This window comes from Myxine glutinosa, chromosome 4 (assembly GCF_964187855.1).
Source record: "Myxine glutinosa chromosome 4, kmMyxGlut1.1, whole genome shotgun sequence".
Lineage (NCBI taxonomy): Eukaryota > Metazoa > Chordata > Myxini > Myxiniformes > Myxinidae > Myxine > Myxine glutinosa.
Window position 1 is genome coordinate 70,535,405 of NC_136264.1, and position 15,228 is coordinate 70,550,632.

The 15,228-nt window shown below is 42.0% G+C and overlaps 1 protein-coding gene across 6 annotated transcripts in view; it reads right to left on the bottom strand.

The window, feature by feature from the left end:
• Positions 1 to 15,228, bottom strand: part of LOC137416428 (uncharacterized) — a 58,903-nt gene that overhangs the window by 27,473 nt on the left and 16,202 nt on the right. For 2 of the 6 annotated variants that reach the window (XM_068102013.2, XM_068102017.2), the window contains exon 2: positions 13,222 to 13,300. The exons of 2 other annotated variants lie outside the window; for them this stretch is intronic. The gene's annotated coding sequence lies outside the window, so the exon portion shown is untranslated. Of the gene's footprint in view, positions 1 to 270; positions 524 to 13,221; positions 13,301 to 15,228 lie in introns of those variants that run through there. 2 more of the 6 variants (XM_068102014.2, XM_068102016.2) reach the window with 2 other exon arrangements.

The following is a 15,228-nucleotide window of genomic DNA, read 5'->3' on the forward strand; positions in this document are numbered from 1 at the left end:
TATATATACATACATACACACATATACATATATGTATATTGTATATACTGCATAGATATGATCTGGTATAGATATGACAAAGCACTTACTTTTTTTTTTTTCCCCACACTCAAAAATAATTCAATTCTTGAGACAATAAAAGTCAACATCACACCATATAAAGTTGTTTGAAAAGAGATAAACAAATTCCCACAAAGATCCAACTCAGGTCATGCCTGATCAGTTAATATAATTTAGCTGCAAGCAAGTCCAAGAATTAAAATGACTTACCAATGGTACTCGAAAACCTAACAACGGCTGAGACAAAGCAGAGAGACGAGGTTACAATGGACAAATGAGTACGTTCAGTTCAAATTCGCTTCAAAACGATAAACAACAGTCCCGCTCTTCAAAACAGGGTTCATTCCTTTCTATAGGGACAAGCAGAACGGCCAAGGAGCCACTGAATACCAACGAGGGGGATGAACCAGCTTCTCCGAACAACAAATCGGAGCAGAGGCGTTCGCTCTTACAACGTGTGGTCACATTTGTGGTTCGGCCCACACTTTCATAACTATCAGTGATGCAAACAAACAAAATTTGTGAGAGTAGTGACTCATCACAGGGTGGAGCACTTTGGTACATCAACAATCAGCTATAGCTTCCGCCAGGTAAACTGAGCGACCTGCTTCGCAGAGTTCCACTTCACACGACACCACTCCATTCTGAGAACTCGCTTGGTAAATTGGCAGAACAAAGAACTTTGGTAATTCGTTGGCAGGTACAACAACAGTTCTCATTCTCAAACTGCGATTAAGTAGCCATGAATGCACAAATCAAACAAACATGCAGTCTCTGTAAACAAATTACGTTTCACAACAACCCATTTAAATAATTTACTGACAACCTTCAAGTCCTGGGTTTTGAATTTATGAGATCTTCAAACAACGAATTGTTGCCATTCCCCATCTGCCCTCTCACCTCCCATTTGAATCGTCTCCTTGTAACATAAACAGATTTATTATGGTTTTCATCAATACTATGATGACATCAGGTGCTGCCAAATCAAGCAATTCTCCCAGTTGAGAATTACGATGCACGGATTGGCAATTTGGTCCAAAGAATGGCACAAAATGGCCTACTATTCAAAATATAGTATGAACATCTTCAAACATGTGTTTGATGACAACAGCTTGCTGTGCTTAACCAAAATGAAGTGCACTTTCACCAATGCATGCATTGGTCTTCTTCTTGTGTACGACTTTACAAATAGCAACTCATAATCCAACTCCAGGCTAAGCAGCCAAACAATGGCTGCAGTAGCAGCTGCGTTGATGGTCCATTGATGCCCCCCAAGCGAATTTTTCTTTAAGTTAACCACAGTCAATATTTTGCAATTCACAACGGTTAAAATTAAATAAATGATCCACGGTTTGGTCTCATCACCCAAAGGTGTGATTAAAGCTAAATACAAAAAAAAAAAGGAAACTTGAGGTTGCCTGGTGCACAAGCCTCTCCAATGTAAACGGGAAGGGACTTTATAGGGCATTTCAAGAGAAAGGAGCTCCACTGTGAAGCCAAAAAAAACAATCGAGATCAATAAAGTAAACTTTTAAAGACAAAACATCCATTAAGCTATCAATAAAGTTGGCAAAGTTCATAATAAGCTTTAACGATGTCCAAAGACTGGCAAATTAAGTTGGTATGCTTTATTTTGGTGGCCATTTGCAAAGCCATTCAAGGTTCCAGAGCAAAGCGTCAGCGTGCTTATAAGCTCGGACCACGAGCAACGCGCACAGCAAAACAGACAATTTGTAGCAACGAATTTAAAGAATTGTTTCAAGTACGAACAAAGTTTGAGTCAACACACTTCATGTTGCCATCAGAGCACTTGACTCGAGATCGGTTTGAACCGTGAATACACTATGACAATTTGTTTCTTAACATCTCGTATTTCTACGACCTGAGAAAAAGTTAAATTTTGTACATGGTGGTTCAACCTGGAGAAGGTGCAGTGTCTGTATTGTGTTGTGTTGTGTTGGCTTGTCACTGAACTACTCCCTTACACTTTTGTGAAATCGTACCAAACTTCAGGTATGCACCTCCCTCTCCCGTGGGTCTGTCCTAAGGGTATATGTTTTAGAAAATATTTGAAAAAGAAATGTTTTATTTTTTTGAAAAAATTTGATTTTTTTTTTTTTAACTTAAATCTTCAACTTCAATTGTTTATAAAATGTAATATCAGGTATATTACAAATGCATTTGTGCAAAATAATTGTTTGTATTATGATTCGTATAAACCATGACAAAACAGCAACTCAGGTACAGTCATTTATCTATATATTTACATATCTGGGCAGTGTCTGTGTTGTCACTGAACTACTCTCTCAAACTTTTGTTTCCGTGGTTGTGAAGTGTTTTTAATAACATTGTTGGTGAGGTGTTTTGAATCACATGGTGGTGAGGTGTTTTGAATCACGTGGTGGTGAGATGTTTTGAATTACATGGTTCTGAGGTGTTTTGAACTACGTGGTGGTGACATGTTTTGAATTACGTGGTGGTGAGATGTTTTGAATTACGTGGTGGTGAGATGTTTTGAATTACGTGGTGGTGAGGTGTTTTGAATTATGCGGTGGTGAGATGTTTTGAATTATGTGGTGGTGAGATGTTTTGAATTACGTGGTGGTGAGGTGTTTTGAATTACGTGGTGGTGAGGTGTTTTGAATTACGTGGTGGTGAGATGTTTTGAATTACGTGGTAGTGAGGTGTTTTGAATTATGCGGTGGTGAGATGTTTTGAATTATGTGGTGGTGAGATGTTTTGAATTACGTGGTGGTGAGGTGTTTTGAATTACGTGGTGGTGAGATGTTTTGAATTACGTGGTGGTGAGATGTTTTGAATTACGTGGTGGTGAGGTGTTTTGAATTATGCGGTGGTGAGATGTTTTGAATTATGTGGTGGTGAGATGTTTTGAATTACGTGGTGGTGAGGTGTTTTGAATTACGTGGTGGTGAGGTGTTTTGAATTACGTGGTGGTGAGGTGTTTTGAATTACGTGGTGGTGAGGTGTTTTGAATTACGTGGTGGTAAGGTGTTTTGAATTACGTGGTGGTGAGGTGTTTTGAATTACGTGGTGGTGAGGTGTTTTGAATTATGTGGTGGTGAGATGTTTTGAATTACATGGTTCTGAGGTGTTTTGAATTACATGGTTCTGAGGTGTTTTGAATTACATGGTGGTGAGGTGTTTTGAATTACGTGGTGGTGAGGTGTTTTGAATTATGTGGTGGTGAGATGTTTTGAATTACATGGTTCTGAGGTGTTTTGAATTACGTGGTGGTGAGGTGTTTTGAATTACTTGGTAGTGAGGTGTTTTGAATTATGTGGGGGTGAGATGTTTTGAATTACGTGGTGGTGAGATGTTTTGAATTACATGGTGGTGAGGTGTTTTGAATTACTTGGTGGTGAGGTGTTTTGAATTATGTGGTGGTGAGATGTTTTGAATAACGTGGTGGGGAGGTGTTTTGAATTACGTGGTGGTGAGGTGTTTTGAATTATGTGAGGGTGAGATGTTTTGAATTATGTGAGGGTGAGATGTTTTGAATTACACGGGGGTGAGGTGTTTTGAATTACATGGTGGTGAGGTGTTTTGAATTATGTGGTGGTGAGATGTTATGAATTACATGGTGGTGACGTGTTTTGAATTATGTGAGGGTGAGATGTTTTGAATTACGTGGTGGTGAGGTGTTTTGAATTATGTGGTGGGGAGGTGTTTTGAATTATGTGAGGGTGAGATGTTTTGAATTATGTGAGGGTGAGATGTTTTGAATTATACGGGGGTGAGGTGTCGTGACCCGAGCCAAGCTAGAATATATATATATATGTATGTATATTTGTTTTATACATATATATATATATATATATATATATAAAAGTATAATCAATAAGAATAATAAAAGAATAAAATAAGAATCTAAAACATAGAGTGGACATATGTTATGTGCAGGAGACGATATGGAAGGGAAGTGGTGTGAGAATGGTGAAGGGTAGGCAGGGACAGAAATACAAGTTTGTGTGGCAAGGGTGCCCAGAAGCGTGTGAATGGTGTTGGTGTCCTGTTTTCTGAGGAGTTTGTAGACAGTGTGGTGAGTGTGACTAGAGTGAGTGAAAGGTTGACGATGGTGAAAATGATGATTGGAAAGCTCTTGGTGAACGTCATCTCGGGATATGCTACACAGGTTGGTCGGAGCGATGAAGAGAAGGACAAGTTCTGGTGTGCAATAGAGAAGCTGATGGAAAACGTGAAAGATGAGTAAGTTGTTGTGGTAGGAGGAGACCTAAATGGCCATGTGGGAAGGAGTATGGACGGTTTTGAGGGAGTTCATGGGGGTTACGGATATTGTGTGAGAAATGGAGAAGGTGAAAGGATTTTGGAGTTTGCTGATGGAGCTGATTTGTTGATTTGTAATACTCAGTTCCAGAAAGAGGATAATAAGCTTGTTACATACACGTCAGGTGGGTCGACGACAACCGTTGACTACCTGATGGTGCGTAGGCGAGATAGGGGCACCTCCGGGACACAAAGGTGATCCCGGGGGAGGAGGCTGTTTCACAGCACCACTTGGTTGTCTGCGACATAAGGGTGAAAGGTGCGAGGGGAGCTCGGCGGGTGAAGTACCAACCGAGAATGAACGTGTGGAGGTTGAAAGAGGTGACAGTGAGGGAGGCATTTAAAGAGAGGTTGAGTATGGTAGAGGATGATGTGGTTTAGCTTGAAAGTGGTTGGATGTCAATGAAAGATAGTCTGTTGGGAGCCGTTGGTGAGGTATGTGGATGGACAGAAGGACCACCGAGGCACTCGGAAACATGGTGGTGGGATGATGAAGTTGGAAAGAGGATTGATGAGAAGAGGAAGATGTTCAAGGAGTGGCAGAAGGCAAAGGGTATGGGGGCAGAAAAGGCAGAGCATGAAAATTATAAGGCAGCCAAGAAGGCTGCAAAGAAAGAGGTAGCAAAGGCGCAGGCGGCATGTAGGAAAATGTTCGGAGAACGCTTGGATTTGGAAGAGGGTCAGAGAGCGGTATTCAGGATTGCAACGCAGATAGCAAAAGAGAGGTGTGATGTGATGTGGGTGAGTTGCTTGAAGGATGAAGTGGGACAAATCGTTGTGGACCCAGATGGAATTAAAGGAAGATGGAAGAGATATATGGAAATACTGTTGAATGCAGAGAATCAATGGGATGGCAACATAGAGAGTAACCCTGTTTTAGGACCGACAGAGAGGATAACCGAGAAAGAAGTTGAGGAAGCTATAGAAGCAATGAAGAGTAGAAAAGCGGGAGGGCCGACGGGAGTTGTGGGAGATATGTTGAAGGCAGCAGGAAATTGGGGTGTGAAGACAATGACAGAGATCTGCAATTTGGTGGTGAAAGAAGGCCGCATTCCAATGGCTTGGGAACCGAGTACCCTCGTCCCTCTATACAAGGGGAAAGGTGACCCTCTGGACTGTGGCTCGTATCGAGCGATAAAGTTATTGGAGCATGGAATGAAGGTATTGGAAAGGGTGTTGGAGAGGAGGATAAGGAAGAAAGTGAAGATTGACGAAATGCAGTTTGGATTTATGCCAGGAAGAGGAACGACAGACGTGCTTTTTATTGTGAGGCAGTTGCAGGAGAAGTACATGGAGAAGAGGAAGAAGTTGTTTCTTGGGTTTGTTGATCTGGAGAAAGCATTCGATAGGGTTCCACGTGAAGTAGTGACATGGGCATTGAGGAAGTTAGGAGTGGAGGAATGGTTGATCAGAGTAGTGATAGCAATGTCCAAAAGAGCGCACACAGCTGTAAGGACGAAGGACGGGAACAGTGGTGAGTTTGAGGTGAAGGTGGGAGTGCATCAGGGGTCAGTACTAAGTCCACTACTATTTGTAGCTGTGATGGAGGTGCTGGCTCGGAACATAAAGGAGGGTTTACCGTGGGAGTTGTTGTATGCAGATGATCTGGTATTGATTGCAGAAAGTATGGATGGACTGAAGGAGAAGATGAACAAGTGGAAGGAATGTATGGAGACAAAAGGTCTGAAGGTAAATATCAGAAAAACGAAGGTGATGGCAAGTGGTAAAGCATGTGGTGAGGTGGAAAAAACTGGGAAGTGGCCGTGTGCTGTGTGCAGGAAGGGTGTCGGAGTGAATTCCATTCAATGCACAATGTGCGCTGAGTGGGTTCATCAAAAATGTAGTGGTTTGAGAGGGTCATTAACCAGTGTGGCAGCTACATTCAAGTGTAAGGTGTGCATAGAGGGAGCTGCAGATGGAGGAAATGTTGAGTTGGATCTTGGAGACGGCGTGAAGCTGGAAGGTATGAAAACATTTTGTTACCTCGGAGACTTGCTGAATGGAGAAGGTGGATCAGACTCGGCAACGGTTGCTTGAGTGAGATGTGCATGGAAGAAGTTTCGAGAACTGAGTGGCGTGCTGACGAGGAGGGGAGTGTCGTTGAAGCTGAAGGGAAAGGTGTATGCTGCATGTATGAGAAGTGTTATGATTTATGGGAGCGAGACATGGGTAATGAATGTAGAGGAGCAACGAAGGCTGGAAAGGGTGGAAATGCGAATGGTTCGGTGGAAGTGTGGTGTATCGTTGAGAGAGAGGAAGACAAATGATGAATTGCGAAAGATGATGGGAATATAGCCTGTGATTGATGCTGTGAAGAGGAACAGTTTGAGATGGTTTGGTCATGTGTTGAGGAAGGATGAAAGTGACTGGTTGAGAAGTGTGATGGAAATGAATGTAGAAGGAAGTAGAGGATGGGGAAGACCGAGAAAGACTTGGCTAAAGATGGTCGAAGAAGAAATGCGGGTAAGGGGGTTAAACAAGGGGAGATGCAGAAAATAGGGCAAAATGGAGAAGATTGTCACGGGGACCGCAAGGCTAACCCCCGCTCTTGCAGGGAAAATGGCCTTAAAATGCATGTTGTTGTGTGTTGTATACATATATAAGTACCGGTATCATAAATACTGTCTGCAAGTTTATTGAACAAAGGTCACATACCCTTATATTGCCTCATGCACAATGCACAAAGGATGCGTGGTATCCACACTGGACTCAAGCCATATGGACTCTCCTTTCACGACTACGTGTAGCTTCAGAAGAGTGAATTTGGTTGGGGTGGGGGTGTTTGTGTCTGAGGATGTTATTGGGGGATGAGCAACGTTCTATATTCTGTAATGATAGTTGTGAATGTGATGGCACAAGAAGGTGTTTTATGGGGGTATTGGAGGAGCTATAATATTGTTACGGTTTTTAGAACCTTCACTCGTAAATTTTAGTAAATGTTTCCCTTATAAACGTTCCCCTGTAAATATCCCCATCAATTGGCTTGTTAAAGATCACACCCTAGTTAGTCCATGTACAACACATAGCGAACCATTGGACCTCTCCGTAGTTATTTCATTATTGTGTGTTTCAGTTAAGGATCTGTTCCCAATAGTTGAATCTGCGTTGCATTAATCAAATAAGATAGGCCCCAGTACTTCGTTTGCCAGCAGCGTTCGCTGCTCCTTGCCTTGATGTGGTTGTTGGCCCCAAACCGCCATTAGCCATGCGGTCAAAGCCGAGGAAGAAGGGGGCGGAGCCGCCAGAACAAGGTGTGGCAAGTCGACTCATCATCGGAGGTGGAGTCAGCAAGCCCTTACCGACCAACCAGGGCTGGCGAGGTACCATCGCGGGCGTGGCTCTATGAAGCGCGCATCGATTCCAACACAAGCAATAAAAGCGGCTGCAATGGACTGCTTCAAGAGAGAGACGTGATCCAGCAGATGAGGGAGGTACCAGGCGAGGATACCGCTGGATCGTGAGGCAGCAGAGTGGGTCCGTGACGGCGACAACAATACAGTAGTCAATTGACATTGTCCGACCGTGTGTGAAACCAAATACGTGAAGCTGCCGCTGGCTGTTCGCTTCCAGCCCGGAGCGTGGACCTGGAGCGGACCTCCTTGCTGTGCCTTCCCCCGAATCTTCCAGCCCTGCTGTCCCACACGGACCCTTCTCCTTCATCCAGTCATTCCTGCCTGCTATTCCCCTTTCGTGTAAGTCTGTTTGTCTGTCCTGGGCGTTGGTAACATAAGACTGCTTAAGGCTGCCCTGTGTCTTCTTCTCCTTCTTCTTCTATATATTACTTTCATTTCATATTCTTCTTTGGTTTTGTACATAATTAATAAATTACACCTGTTCCTTCTTATTCTTTGGTTTCATTCTCCCCCGATCACTTTAGTCCTTTCTTTCGATTGAGTACCTGTGGCACGATTTGGCCAACACTTTATAATCGGGTTTAGTCTCTTGATAACGGCCCGAGTCGCAGCTCGCTTTGCTCGGCGCAATCCAATCACGCTGCGGCCTGGGTGGGAGTATTTCCTCGCTTACGGCCAGTGGTAGTACTTAGGTATTAAGACAAATTGGGCTTACAACCCTACTTACCATCGACCGGAAGTGACGTCATACCCCCAGGACCGGTCGGACGGCCAGCTTAACAGGACAAGGGGATTGACCCCCCCCCCCCCCCCATTGCTAATGGGAGTGCCGTCCCCCAGATCCGTAACAATATCAAGGATACGAGAGTAATGGTGAGCGATTGTACATTTCATATGTCATTGGGGTGGAAGATGGGTTGTCATAGAGTGACATGGATGAGAGCGATGTTGAGCTGCAGAGACGATGAGTTAAGTGCCTTGATATTTAGGTGGATTGCAATTATTGGAAGTACTTTTGTTTCTGCATGTAAGTGAGATATGTTTGTAGATCTTGTGCACCCTGTGCCATCCTGAGATCTTTGTTTTGTATGCACTGCAATGAACATGGTAAGTGGACTTGTGTCTCTGAAGTATGTGGCTAATGGATACCTGTGTCATGGTTGTACGCATTACTTAATTATTTTTTCATGAAATAATTGTTAATTCTTCCTTTAATCAATTGAAGTTGAACTTTGGTGTGCAGATGAGCTTGATGGAGAGATTGGTCAAATCCTGGCTGAGATGGGCTGGACATTTGGTGTGGATGGAAGAACCGAGAATGGCAAAAAGAGTGAATAGGTTGAGGGAATCAGGTAAGAGGAAAAGAGGTAGACTGCGGTTCAGATGGGAGGATTGTGTGAAGAGGGATATCAGTAAGGTGGGTGGAGAGAGATTGGCTGACGACATCGGAGAGTGGAGGAGAATTGTGGTCAAGGCAGGGCAGAAGCTTGGTGCCATCAGATCTCACCCCTTATAAAAGGACAGAGGAGGAGAACACCACCAACATTTCTACACACACCCATAGGGTGGGTAAACGGCTCGTAATATAAAAAGTCAAGATAGTCTATGAGCCTGACACACTACACAATACCGTCAACGGAATTTGTTCATCCAGTTGTTTATTGGGTTTTGTTTAATGTCTAAAGAATATTTTTTTACTGTGTATCCAAAATAAAAGCGTATTTATTTGCACAACTAGCAGACATGACAGAAAAAATGCACCATCATGTGGGCAAGACCAGCCTTGCAAGAAGCACAACTCATTTCCCACGAACCAACTAGCTTCCTGAAATCCATCGTACCGAGAATTACAGCAATGTAGCGTATCAGATACACAAACTCGTCACTCACTAAGTTTCAGTCTACGTGTACAATTACTCCACCAATTTCATCATAAATACACAAAATGCAAATAATTCACCACAAAGTTCAGGAACAAGAAAATAAAAAGCTAAATATAAAGTGCTCTAAAGAAATGCAGTTCATCAAGTCTTTGCATTACTGTATAAGAAAATCTGTGTCAACATGTTGCATTCATCTGGATCACCATGCATACTTTGCTGTGCAGCACCGGCCACTTGTGTCATATCATAGATACCCTGCGCTCGCGAAGCGAAAAGCAGGGTTAAGCATTCATCTACGTACGTATGTGCGTGTCTGCATTTCAGTAAAGTAAAGTGTGTGCCGTGTCAGCATTTAAAAAATTCATTTTCTCGGCAACCGTTGGTCCGATTGACATGAAATTTTCAGCATAGGAGGGCCTCCCCCTGTAGAATATTTTAGTGAATATGATGTCACAAGTCACGTGGTATGGGCGTCATCTTGGAAAAAAACAAAAAACTTTGCACCTCTATATCTCAAAAACCCCTGCACAGAAATAATTGAGACAGGTCTCATTGCAAAGAACTCTCCATGCGGAATGACATATGTGAATGATGACATCATAGGTGCCGCCGTTATGACGTCATCATTCGACAAGTAAAAACCTTTATCCAATCAGGATGAAATTTCTTGAGCATATTTTCGGTATAAATTGATGCAGAAATAAAATTATAATGACGTCGTAGGTCACGTGGTTCGGCCGCCATATTGTTTTGAGTGAAAAGCCTGAAAAACCACTAAAATCCAATTTTCTCCAAAACGACTGAACAGATCGAGGCCAAACTTTGCAGGCAGAATCGCATACCCATGACGAACAAAAAAGTCAACAAGCATGACATCATGCATCACATGGTTTCGGAGTTATGACGTTTTTAAGCATAAACTTTTAAAACCTAGCTCCTTCCTCATTTTTGATCCTATCGAGGAGAAACTTCACAGATGTGTTCAGCATATCAATCTACCAAAATGACCTTTTGGAATTTGCGATAGGTGACGTGGTTTGGCAGATATAAATAATTAAACGTAAATATTTTTTAAAAATTCGTATAACTCTTGCACCACTTCATTGATCGTCGTGAAACTTTATATTATAGGAGAGGTAATGAAGTGTAACAAGTTTGCAAAATTTCAAGATGATTCGATGTACGGTCTGGAAGCTAGAAGTTGTTATTGCGTGAAGAAGAAGAGTCTTCTGCGGTGGGCATGGAATTAATTATCACACCGCACATGACGAGCAGGCAAAGTAGGGAGCGAACTCACGGGGTCATTTTGACCTCAAATAAAATTCTGATTTCAGATTTGTCAATTGCTGAGGTATATTAACACATGACCAGAACAGATTTGGCGAAATTCCGACGATTTTTGACGAAAATATAACATTTGTGTCTGCATTTCACTAAAGTAAAGTGTGTGCCATGTCAGCATCTCAAAAAATTGAAACGTGGCTCATTGTAAATAACTCCAAATGGGGAATAGGTGTTGTTAACCATAACGTCATTGGTGCCATAATTATGACGTCATAATTCGACAGGGACAACGCTTAGTCTGATCAGTTTGAAATTTATTGGGCGTGATCTATGCAACAATTATTTAGAGAATATAAATTTATGATGTCATCGCGCACGTGGTCTGGCAGCCATATTGAATAATAATAAAAAAAGAAACGTTCAAAAATAGAAGAGTTGGCTCACACCAAGTTGACTGCGCAGGGTAAGTATTCTATGAATACCATCTAGTTGGTACAAGTAAACAGAAATTGAAATTTAAAACCTTTGGACATAGGATAATGTTTGACAGGTTGCAATGCCAATTGATTGAGGGACTACTACTATTAACCCAAGAATTATCACCATCTTGTGGGGTCGGCTAGGAGCTTTTGTGGGGTCTGTCAACGCCTGCTGCCCAGGCCTGGTGTTGGACTGAAGGCGATTTGGGCAGGAATTTGCGACAACTCGCCTGCTCTTTACAAAAAAATACCGTGGAATGTTTAATGTCCATCAACGACCGATGCAATCAACGGCGGACGAGTCCTCCGGCTCAATGCCCCTCTGATGGATGGTGCCATGCGTCGCCCAGCAAAACACCAGGGTGGTAGTTTGTAGCTGGCTTTGAGGTTCTAACGCAGGCTCGACAGATCGGAGGTGCGTGAACATAGTCTAGCCTTCCTGCCAGCCCATGAAGTCAGCACAGTGCTGGATATTATATGACAAATGAAATGTACACTTCCCCATTAAGAGAAATTATAATGCCATTTCAAGTATAGAAATGGCAAGCTTTCTCTGGTCAGGGTAAAATTCAAAAAATGTGGCCTTTCTTGAAGAAGAAAAAAAAAATCAGCATTTTACAACATTGATACACATTCCATAATAAGGATATTTCAAACAAGAGAGAATTTTGCAAAAAAAAAAAAATCATTGTCAAGTTAATATCTAGACTTGAGAAAGTAGGCCAGTTCAGGTAGCAAACATTGCATCGGGGCCTCCTAATCTGTTTGCATGCCTGGTTGATATAGATATACAACTTGAACTTAGCATGCTTATACTACAGAGATGATAGAGCTGGCTGTGCGGTGAATTCTAGTGTTTCGAAGAATTCAAGCAGGGACATGTAGACGGTTAAGTAGCCTTTTTGAAATATCACACGATATGTCATTGTTGGCCACATCTTTCAATGAAGAATCACTTAAAAAATTATTGTATCTGGATCTTCACCAAAATCGAATCGATTCGTCACTGGCAGCCACCCACGTTTTATTGGTCATCCCAAGTTGTTATGAGGCACGTAAGACCCCAAAACTGAATGTGAACTGGCACTCCTAGAAGCAAATTATTAATCTCCAATTTGTTGATCTATGCAAATTAGCTCTTATAATCTACTTCGTGAGTCAGCTGGATTTGTAATCGACTATCCGATAGCAATATTGTCATTCTCTCCTGGGACCAGTTGGAATTACAGAAAGTTAGAATCCAGATCCTTAAAACTGCACTGCCGCCTTCAGTCACATTTGAACCAACAAGCTCTGGTGTGCAAGTCTTATGTCCACCAGGCCCAAAAAATAAATGAAAGATTCGATACCATGGTGTAAGCAAAGCATATTTACTAAAATGGGCCTGCAGGCCAGTACGTGGCCTCGCAAAAGTATACATTTCCTTTTTGAGCAAGCTATTGCATTTACCAATCTGCCTTGTCAAGAAGCTCAGTTGATTTGAAACACTTCTTATTCTTTAATGGCCACAATTATTCTCATGTTCCTGTGGGGTTGCTTGGGGGGAGTCTTTCAATTATACCAAGTCTTTCACAAAATGGCTGGCCAGGCCTAACGTTCAACTAATTATTTAAGACAGGAATAAATGCTCACCTACTCTTCGCAAACGACACAGTGGGATCTTTAACGTCCACCACCTAATGGGGTTTATTGAATATTGACACATTGATGAATCACCCTGCCTGTGAAACACTGGGATGACAGTTTATAGCTGGGTCGAGATTCGAAACCAGGCTACACAGCTTTGGGGTGAGTGTGCGTACCTCTAGGCCATCCTCCAGCCCCAGTTTGTTTGAACCACAATAAGGTGTCTCATACCTGCTACTTTGAATCTCCGCTGATGCCTCCGCTGATCCCAGTGGATAATATCCCTTAATGTTTTCTCGTCAAACAACATCTGTCAACATCATGCAGACATACACATTCTGAGAAAATGCCACAGGTTATCATTCTTTAAAAAAAAACAAAAATAAAAAAAACAGTGATTGAAGGCTCATGGAGGAGTCTGTACTTCTCCTGTGGCTTCGAGACGAGCTTCTCCTGGGGCCTCGCAGCATCTGCTACCATTGGAGTACATTTACTTCAAAGCTCCAATTTTTAAACTTTCTCGAGGTCCTCTAACTGCCACACCCTTCCCACTCCCCCATGACCCTTATTAGGCAAAACAACAAACAAATCTGTGCACCATTACCTGCTCTGATAAGTAACCAGTCTTTCTTCAGCTCGCTAGTTTGTGCAAACTACCTTAGTTTCACAACATTCCTTTTCCGTGCCAAGACTTTGTGCAGTCTTTCTCGATCAAGAAAATGTGAGTAATTGCTCTTACCCCGAAAATAAATAAATAAGCACGTCACTACTCTTCGCACCCATTCAGATGACACTCAACCTTAGAAAGAAAATCTTCATGCGTCACTCTTCATAACCATTCGTCTTTGTCTAGTTCATAAAAAAATATTTTCTCTTGAGCTTAATTTGAAGTTGAAAAATGATAAATACACTGCAAGGCAACAGGAAGAGCTGTTTTTTTGGATTTCCTCCTACATTACATGACATTAATACACTCCTTACCAAACTCGGTGGTGTAAGGGTTAGAACATCGGCTGAGTATGGGAGGTCAGTGGTTCGAATCTGGTCCGGGTCATACCAGACATTCAAAAATGGTACGTGTTGCTCCCTTGCTTAACACTCAGCATTTAAAGGATAGAGCATGGACAAATCCCATGAGTTAGCATCCTGGGTTGGCGAGGTGGGAGTGGGGGAAGTCTTCTTTAAAATAAAAAATAAAAAAATTAAACGTGCCCACTGATTGCGGAGATGAAAGCGACACTACTACATGGCATTTTCAGAAAGTTACTTCCCTCAGGTCAACCACTCAAGTTTGTCTCATGTTAAGAGCCAAGTTTTGTGTTACCTGGTGTGTGCATGTGTGCGATTTGAGTGTGACAGCTCTTCCACGGACCTTCGATTTATATTAAAACCTAAAATTTATATTAAAATGACTGTGGTTTCATTTTAATCAGTTGCCCTCAAATGGAATAAAGATAAAAACAACCTTACATGATATCAGTGATACCTCATTGGCAAAGAGAGAGAAATGAAAGTATAATTCAGCCTACATATTCTCAGAAGTTTCAAACAGTCTCTAAAAGAAAAAATACCACGAGTTCCCCAGCTCAGATTTTAGTTTGTTTATTCATTTTATCAGTTTTGGCCACAAGCGGAATCATCGCCCACCTTCTTTTTTAAACACAGGTTTCCCTGCCCTCACAGGGGGCTAAATTGATCTCGGACTCAACCTTTAAACCAATTATATTGATTTGTAACGTTTAAAGTCTATGAGGCGAAAATTACTTTTTAGCCATCATTCATTGATAACATCAAAATACCATCCAAAAGAGAATCTATACTTATGATATGCTTGTAAAATAAGTCATCCACCTCCTTTTTCAAGCCACGATCGACCAAGCACCTTTCAATAAGCATGCTTAAAGCCATCAGGCTCAATGTATACGTACAAGTAAAGCAGTTGCAGTAAAATAGCTGATGCATCTACCAAACCTGGTCCACTTGTGGCAAATTATCCACCAAGCCAGCCAAAAAAAAACAATAAAAAAAAACAATAAAGTATATTATACAGTTTTCATGGGCTTGGTCTGAGTACCTTTTACTAGAACTGCACATCAGGGCCAAAGTTGTTTCAGATTAGGACAAAACGATAGGATTGGTGGTGAAGATCTAATAGAAAGGGAAATCAAACCTTTTTTTTGCGTTCCTAGAAATATTAGCTTTTGTCGAACGACGTGCCTAAGTCGATTATCGATTCAA